Source organism: Coregonus lavaretus (genome assembly GCF_964263955.1).
Source record: "Coregonus lavaretus genome assembly, chromosome: 38".
Taxonomy (NCBI): domain Eukaryota; kingdom Metazoa; phylum Chordata; class Actinopteri; order Salmoniformes; family Salmonidae; genus Coregonus; species Coregonus lavaretus.
Window position 1 is genome coordinate 6631554 of NC_140025.1, and position 8740 is coordinate 6640293.

An 8740-nucleotide genomic window follows, 5' to 3' on the forward strand; every position below is an offset into this window, starting at 1 on the left:
TCAAAGAGAAAGCATTTTGATGCAGACACTCAGCATATAGCCTATTAATATTGTTGGATAATAATTTAGGCCTACTGCCCCCAGTAGTCTATTCTACAATAAATAAAAAGTATCATTTAATAATTCCACGCAGTCTGAACTTCCCACCCACACTGAAAAAAAGAAGGTTCTTAAAAGGTTCTTCCTCAGCTCTTAAGGTTCCTTGGATAACTCTTGCCTGGATAAAGAACCGTTGACTTAAGTGTGGGGTTCTTGATGTGGATCTACTGTTCTTCAGAAGTCTAAAAGCTTCTTGAAATAAATGGAAGCCTGCATACATTTAAATTAGAGTTAAATGAAAACTCAGCTGTGTAAAAGAACCCCAATGTTGGTGTTAATAACCAGAGTTGAACCAAAACCATACAATACAGGACCAGAAGTATGTGGACACCTTCTCGTCGAACATCTCATTCCAAAATCATGGGCATTAATATGGAGTTGGTCCCCCCTTTGCTGCTACAACAGCCTCCACTCTTCTGGGAAGGCTTTCCACTAGATGTTGGAAGATTGCTGCGGACACTTGCTTCCATTCAGCCACAAGAGCATTAGTGAGGTCGGGCACTGATCCGGGACGCTGAGTGTCTAGCACTGAAACGTATTTAAGGGGAGTAAACAAAAGGAAACAAACTGAAATATACTCTAGATTTCGCTCCTCACGCCTCCACCCTCTGAGTTATTTCCTGAAGCTCCTGTTTTTATCGGTGCATGCAGTTTGCTAGAGTTTAAACCTGGGTAGGTGGATAGCACAGTTAATGTAAGCTATGGAATTCTGAGAAAACATCTGGGTGTCAAATAAAAGAGATTGTCAAAGCAAATAGCCTCAGGCAGTAGTGAAATTCTTTAGGAGGGTTATTGTGATGTCAATGCTATTGAATAACTGGTAGAGAATACAGCCAGCTGGCCCCACTTCACTGATTAAAGGTGTGGCTGATTAGTCCATTTAAGTGCAGCCTTAAGTTACGTAAGGCTGCTGCTGTTCTCCAAATGGGAAGATGAAGGACTGGAACGGACTGGACTAGAGAGATAGTGAGCGGGAAGGTGGGCTTGTTACTGTAAGTAGCCTATACGTTTTGGAATAAGTTATTATTCTATTCAGTTTGAGGTTGTATTTAGTCTTTCAGAATAGAGTTAACAGTTCTGTACTGACCTTATATCTCCTTAGCCTCTGTAGGCCTACACAGCCTTTCCCAGACCCTCACAGTGAGGGCTACCATTCTCTCCTAGGACAATAGGGGTGTACAAGCCTATAGATGAATATTGATCCAACAACATCTATGGATAGGATCCCTGAGGCCAATATTACTTCTTCTTTCCCTAGTTTCCCTACTCTCTGGAGTCTATGCAAGACTATCATGACCCCTATAGGACTGTTGGAGTTGATTGTGACTTTAACTTTGACCAGGAAAAGTGCTTTATTTAAAAAGCCACAGTACCCTCTAGTGGCAACATAAAGGCAATTTAAAATCTTCCAGATATTTCCAGAATAACATCAAAATAAGGAATGCATTTAAACTTGAATTCCAAGACCACATTTTTTTATGAAATTGGAATCAAGTTTATATATTTATTTTTGTTTTACAGCAAAAGGACACAGAAAACCCTATTAGAGTGGTGGCCTACACTACAGACATAACACACATAAACATGAACATGAGTATACACTACTATTGCTACAGTATCTTGCCACACAAAACAAGCTACTAATCTAAAAATCGGTCCAGTTTTTTCTGGATGTTGTCGAAAGCGTCTTTGCCCAGGTAGTCAGCCTGGCCATCCTCCCATAGCCTACGCTGCTCCAGATCATCCTCCTCTGTCTCTGCAGCAGTCTACAAGGAAATAACCAAGATAATATTTCAGGAAATAGCCGAGATGTAACAAAAAAATACATTTGAAATAACCAAGATGATAAAAGAGATTCAAAATAACCAAGATTATATAATAGATAAGTAACCAAGATGATTAATGATATTAGAAATAACCAAGATGATAACAAAAATAGATTAGGTATCTATTCCATTCACCATCCGTCAGAAGAGTAATGAAAAATGAAAGATGGAGACATGAGGGACATACAAATAAATGACTAAGGAATAGTTAGTGGGAGGCCTTGAAGCAATACGATGTGTGATATTTTGTTGTGAGGTCAAATGTGTTAATACTGTTGTGCACCAGCAGAGGATGTTACTACAGTAGGAATGTGTATTTTGCCAACAACAATGTTGATCATTTAAACATGGGACGATAGATCGATAATTTCTTAAATCAGTTCCTAATAGTAGGCTTTAAATATACACTGAGTGTACAAAACATTCGGAACAACTACCTAACATTGAGTTGCAAGAACAGCCTCAATTCGTCGGGGCATTCCACAGGGATGCTGGTCCATGTTTACTCCAATGCTTCCCAAAGTTGGATGGATGTCCTCTGGGTGGTGGACCATTCTTGATACACACGGGAAACTGTTGAGCGTGAAAAACCCAGCAGCGTTGCAGTTCTTGACACACTCATACCGGTTCGCCAGGCACTTATTACCATACCCTGTTCAAAGGCACTGAAATCTTTTGTCTTGCCCATTCACCCTCTGAATGGCACACATACACAATCCATGTCTCAACTGTCTTTAACCTGTCTCCTCTCCTTCATCACTGATTTAAGTGGATATAACAAGTGACATCAATAAGGGATCATAGCTTTCCTAATGTTTTGTACACTCAGTGTATGTTAGTGTAGACAGGTGACGTACAGGTTCAGTGGCAGGATCCTCCATGGTGTTGGAGGCTGTTTCAGTGACCTCTGACCCCTCCTCACTCGGTCCAGGTGGGTCCTGATTGGCTTTTCTGTCTCCAGCTCCTCCCTCCTCCCCCGTGGATACATCCTGATGTTGGGTACGCTGTAGGACAGGGACCAACCACACATGGAGTGAGTTATAGGTCGTTCCACAACAACAAGCGCTAAAGACACCAAGACAACTAAAATTGTAAGCATTTGACAAGCATCCACTTTAAGATTTGTTATAGTTAAATGATACATATTTACTATTAGAGTGGGTAATTAGTACCCACTGATTTGTATTCACCAGGTTGCAAGTATTGACAGCAATGGCCTCAATCATATAGGTCACTGAGTCAGATTTCAATAGGTTTTGAGAAAGCATTTCAGTCACTTTCTCACACTGTTCCTTCCTATGATGCATTGACATTGGCAGGGTGTGCACAGCCTCTAGAATCACAACCTTAAGTGTGCCACTGCGATAACCTTAAATTCGCAAAATCCCTCAAGCTGATAGTAATTCGGAGCTAGGTTAAAGATCTATCAGACACCTAAGTCATAACTAATTAATAATCATAATGAATAGATAATGCAGAGGCAAAAGCTCTATCACCTTTTGTTAAAGACTAACCATTTCTCCTGGCTGTGTGGGTGAATCGGGCCTCTTCTTCCTCTCCTCTGTGAGCAGAGTGACTTCTCGGAGTAATGATTCTGTGAGGTCCTCTATCAACGACACTGTAGCTTCTCTCCCCTTTGGCTTCTCTTCTTCTCTCCCCTTTGGCTTCTCTTCTTCTCTCCCCTTTGACTTCTCTTCTTCTCTCCCCTTTGGCTTCTCTTCTTCTCTCCCCTGGCTCTGTGAAAAAAAGTGTGATGGTGTGTACTGTTGAGAACCACCTAAGGTACGTTGGTAGAGGTGTGTAGAGAGGAGAAGAGTACGGGGACAAGAGTACTGGACTCTGATCTCTCTCGGTGGTACATTTGCGTAAGAACAACAGACATAGGAGAAAACACACATGTTCTCTATAGGATGTACATTGTAGTCCCACTATGCAGTCTGTCAAATGCAAATATTTACAGTGGCTTGCGAAAGTATTCACCCCCCTTGGCATTTTTCCTATTTTGTTGCCTTACAACCTGGAATTAAAATGGAGTTTTTGGGGGTTTGTATCATTTGATTTACACAACATGCCTACCACTTTGAAGATGCAAAATATTTTTTATTGTGAAACAAACAAGAAATAAGACAAAAAAACAGAACTTGAGCGTGCATAACTATTCACCCCCCCAAAGTCAATACTTTGTAGAGCCACCTTTTGCAGCAATTACAGCTGCAAGTCTCTTGGGGTATGTCTCTATAAGCTTGGCACATCTAGCCACTGGGATTTTTGCCCATTCTTCAAGGCAAAACTGCTCCAGCTCCTTCAAGTTGGATGGGTTCCGCTGGTGCACAGCAATCTTTAAGTCATACCACAGATTCTCAATTGGATTGAGGTCTGGGCTTTGACTAGGCCATTCCAAGACATTTAAATGTTTCCCCTTAAACCACTTGAGTGTTGCTTTAGCAGTATGTTTAGGGTCATTGTCCTGCTGGAAGGTGAACTTCAATCCCAGTCTCAAATCTCTGGAAGACTGAAACAGGTTTCCCTCAAGAATTTCCCTGTATTTAGCACCATCCATCATTCCTTCAATTCTGACCAGTTTCCCAGTCCCTGCCAATTAAAAACATCCCCACAGCATGATGCTGCCACCACCATGCTTCACTGTGGGGATGGTGTTCTTGGGGTGATGAGAGGTGTTGGGTTTGCGACAGACATAGCGTTTTCCTTGATGGCCAAAAAGCTCAATTTTCGTCTCATCTGACCAGAGTACCTTCTTCCATATGTTTAGGGAGTCTCCCACATGCCTTTTGGTGAACACCAAACGTGTTTGCTTATTTTTTTCTTTAAGCAATGGCTTTTTTCTGGCCACTCTTCCATAAAGCCCAGCTCGGTGGAGTGTATGGCTTAAAGTGGTCCTATGGACAGATACTCCAATCTCTGCTGTGGAGCTTTGCAGCTCCTTCAGGGTTCTCTTTGGTGTCTTTGTTGCCTCTCTGATTAATGCCCTCCTTGCTTGGTCCGTGAGTTTTGGTGGGCGGCCCTCTCTTGGCAGGTTTGTTGTGGTGCCATATTATTTCAATTTGTTTATAATGGATTTAATGGTGCTCCGTGGGATGTTCAAAGTTTCGGATATTTTTTTATAACCCAACCCTGATCTGTACTTCTCCACAACTTTGTCCCTGACCTGTTTGGAGAGCTCCTTAGTCTTCATGGTGCCGCTTGTTTGGTGGTGCCCCTTGCTTAGTGGTGTTGCAGACTCTGGGGCCTTTCAGAACAGGTGTATATATACTGAGATCATGTGACAGATCATGTGACACTTAGATTGCACACATGTGGACTTTATTTAACTAATTATGTGACTTCTGAAGGTAATTGGTTGCACCAGATCTTATTTAAGGGCTTCATAGCAAAGGGGTTGAATACATATGCACGCACCACTTTTCTGTTATTAACTTTTTATGTTATTTCTTTCATTTCACTTCACCAATTATGACTATTTTGTGTATGTCCATTACATGAAATCCAAATAAAAATCCATTTAAATTACAGGTTGTAATGCAACAAAATAGGGGGATGAATACTTTTGTAAGGCACTGTACCTAAATGTTCAAATGTTGTATAAGCTCTGCTGTGACGCACTATGTTAGTTCACAGTATACAGTACATGACACTGCAATGCTAAGACATTTACACTTTGTTTTGTATGTGGTTATGTTATAGAGTGCATATACAGTATGAGGAAAATACATGAGTCAATTCTACTGCGTCTTACATGTTGCTTTGGCCCAGCATGTTGGATTGGCACAGCAGGTTCTTGATGGGACATTGTCTTTGTAAGGAGAAGTAAGTAGGAGTACTCCGTCCACCACTGGTAAACAAACTCTTCCAGGGGGCTGTTGGTGTGCTGATTGGTCTGTGAGTTAGAACGTTGATTCCATGGCTTGACTGAACCCAGGAAGTGGACAATCTTAGCATTGTGACCATATCTGTGTGGGACCAGGATAACAGTACAATATGGTCAACATCAGGCAAAAAAAAACAGTAGCAGGGTTGGAGTCAGGCTTGTGGTACAAAATATGCTTTTTCCATCAGAGAAATGTCATATTTACTGAAATTATCCATTTGAAGTAAAATAATACTCACTCTTGATAAGCAGGTAGATAGGTGTAGACTGCGATGGCACTGAGGTTGTACACAAAAGGCAGGTGTTTACTGATATCTCTAACAGCCCAGTCACTGAAAAATGTGTTTAAGAGGCCCTGGTCCCCACCTGAAAACACAGAGGGTATACAGTAGAGTTACTGTCAGCACATATCATGAGGAAGAGCCATTAAAGCAGTAAAGTAATTTATGTACTGTAATATTGTTGAGATAAGTAAAATTGCTATGCAAATTGCATTTCTAATATGGCATTGCTGGTATTCTCAACCGTGTGGTATAGCTCTGATATTCCTGAAATTAACATCAAGGTATGTTTTCCAAATGTTTTTCAAGAAGAAACAGTTAAAGGGCTAGGGTCAGCGTTGCGGGTTAGGGATGAACTGGGATGTGGACTTGAAGCTAGGGTTAGGGTTGAGGCTAGGGTTAGGGTTGAACTGGAATGTGGACTTGAAGCAAGGGTAAGGGTTCTGACTGACCGTCGAAGCTGCCGTGTTGTCGTGCATGCTCCAACAGCCTGCTGTGGGTGTCCAGAGAGGAACACAAACACCCCTGAGTTAAAACAGTCCGGCCAGCCAGGGTCAGGGGCCGCAGACAGCTCCTCACGCTCAAACAGCTCATCCACATTACACAGCACCTACAGGCCAGGGAGGGTCATGAGTCAACAGGAAACAGAGCAGGTTAGTACATCAAAAATATCAAAACTCAAAGTCAAGGTCAAGTTTATGATGCCATTTGTACAGAGTACATATGTTGGACATTTTCTGCAACATGAACACAGATTTGATCAACGTCAAGTTCCAGATCAAGTGTCAAGATGCCATTTGTAGGTACAGCACATACTTTTGATTGTATGGTATTGTTGGTTTATGTTTGGATGTGCTCATTATGTTTCATTTTCAGTTGAACTTCCTACATGGCCCTGTGACCAGTTGGGGCTCTATTTGCTTGGCCTTGACACTCAAACCAAACACGCCTATCTCTGCAGCACATGAAAGCCCTCTGTACTTCTTTTTACAGAGCAAAAATATGACGGTTTGTCCCATGGCGATTGTAACATTCATGTTAGGTACTGATTTACCTTTCAATAACTATGTTTGGGTCCATGTTAGTTACAGATCAATATTGCACAACTCAAATATTAAAATTGATTTGCTGGTAAAGATCAAGCTTTGACATAGTAAGATTGATTCCTTGGTTTTAAAACAAATTGATTATTGAGTGGGTGTTTATATTAGAGACAAGTGGTGTCTAGGGAGATTTCAGTACACTTACGAGTGTGTCTGCATCCAGGAAAACACATTTGCTGTATTGGGTGAGGGTCCAACAGTGGAGCTTGGTGAAAGTGACCCCCAGTTCTGGTCGTCCCAGCCAGGATAGATGTGCTTGGTCTCCACTGTCCAGCACGTCCACTACCAGGACCTGGTCAAACACATGGCCCAGGTCAGCACTGTGGGGAGGGAACACAGGGGATTTACTACAACTACAATCTGATTTTACATGACTTCAATACACAAGAAATACACTAGGTCCACAGCGCACCCAGGACTGCAAAAGACTCCATCCAGTTAATCTAATGCCCCCTTAACTGATGAGAAACCAAATACTGCATTTGTCTGATCGCTTTTCTGGGACCTCTGTCACAGACACAGAGTAGAACTTTAATTCAAATTCTAATAGGTCATGCGTCACTCTCCATGACTCAGTGATATCATATTATATTTCTGTCTGAGATGCAGGGACTTCTCTCACCGCGCCTGGTTAGAGACATTAGTGGAGACCATCACAACAGTCTGGCGTGTGGTCCTGTGTCGTCGTAAACACTGTCCTACCACCAGAGCCCCCATGCAGTAGCTGTCTGTGGTAGCCAGGGTGACAAAGGCCTGATTCGCTGGTGGCACAGGAAGGAAGAGTGGGAGGTGTTATTCATTGAAATAGATGACTAACACCCAACAGGGGATTTGAGCAGTTTTACAGTGCCATCATCATTACGTTCTTTAGGAATTAAAAGTAGTTCATTTCTCAAGTTATTAGTCAAGCACTTCCTGTTTTCCTCTTGCATTAAATTAGAGAGTGATCTCAATCAACTTGACACTGACAGGTTATATTAAAATGTTTATGATATAATGATGAGTACTTACCTGGCATGGTGTGACAGCGACTCCTCTAAATGAATAACAACTTGAGGCAGAGGTAAAAGTGATAGATGGTAATAAAAGTGTCAAGTTGATAGATCAGGTCCCGCACCACTGGCAGAGAGGACTTGGCGGAAAATGCACTAGTTTCCCCTAAAATGAAACTTCAATATGTTGATGAGACTGTAGTCCCACAGTCCAGCGAGTCCAGCAGTAGTAACTGTCCACAAACAATAGATCCAGAATGATCAATACAAAGTAATCTATTTTTTTTACAGCCATTTCGATTGGCTTTATAAAACGTATAGTAGTATTAGTTGTAAATGTAATATGAGAGGTTATATCTAAAGCCAGCGGGTGTAACCTCAAGCTGGTAGCTACACAACACTCATACGTCTGCCATTTTTAGAGCAAGAGCAAATCAGATGCAAGTAAGCAAGAGCAAATCAGAGAGTCTGTTTGAGTTCTCGGTCATGTGTCACTGGTCATTCAACTAAAATGAAAACCTGCAGGGTTTAAGCAGGACCTTCAACAACTGTA

At 41.8% G+C, this 8740-nt stretch overlaps 1 pseudogene across 1 annotated transcript; it reads right to left on the reverse strand.

The window, feature by feature from the left end:
- Nucleotides 1-1589: 1589 nt before the first annotated feature.
- On the reverse strand, nucleotides 1590-8603 carry LOC311112067 (glycogenin-1-like; annotated as a pseudogene). Its single transcript has 9 exons — nucleotides 8207-8603; nucleotides 7818-7956; nucleotides 7341-7515; nucleotides 6545-6702; nucleotides 6051-6177; nucleotides 5680-5893; nucleotides 3440-3661; nucleotides 2783-2929; nucleotides 1590-1865 (listed from the first exon to the last, which is right to left on the reverse strand). The product of its transcript is annotated as a glycogenin-1-like (transcript).
- Nucleotides 8604-8740: the final 137 nt, after the last annotated feature.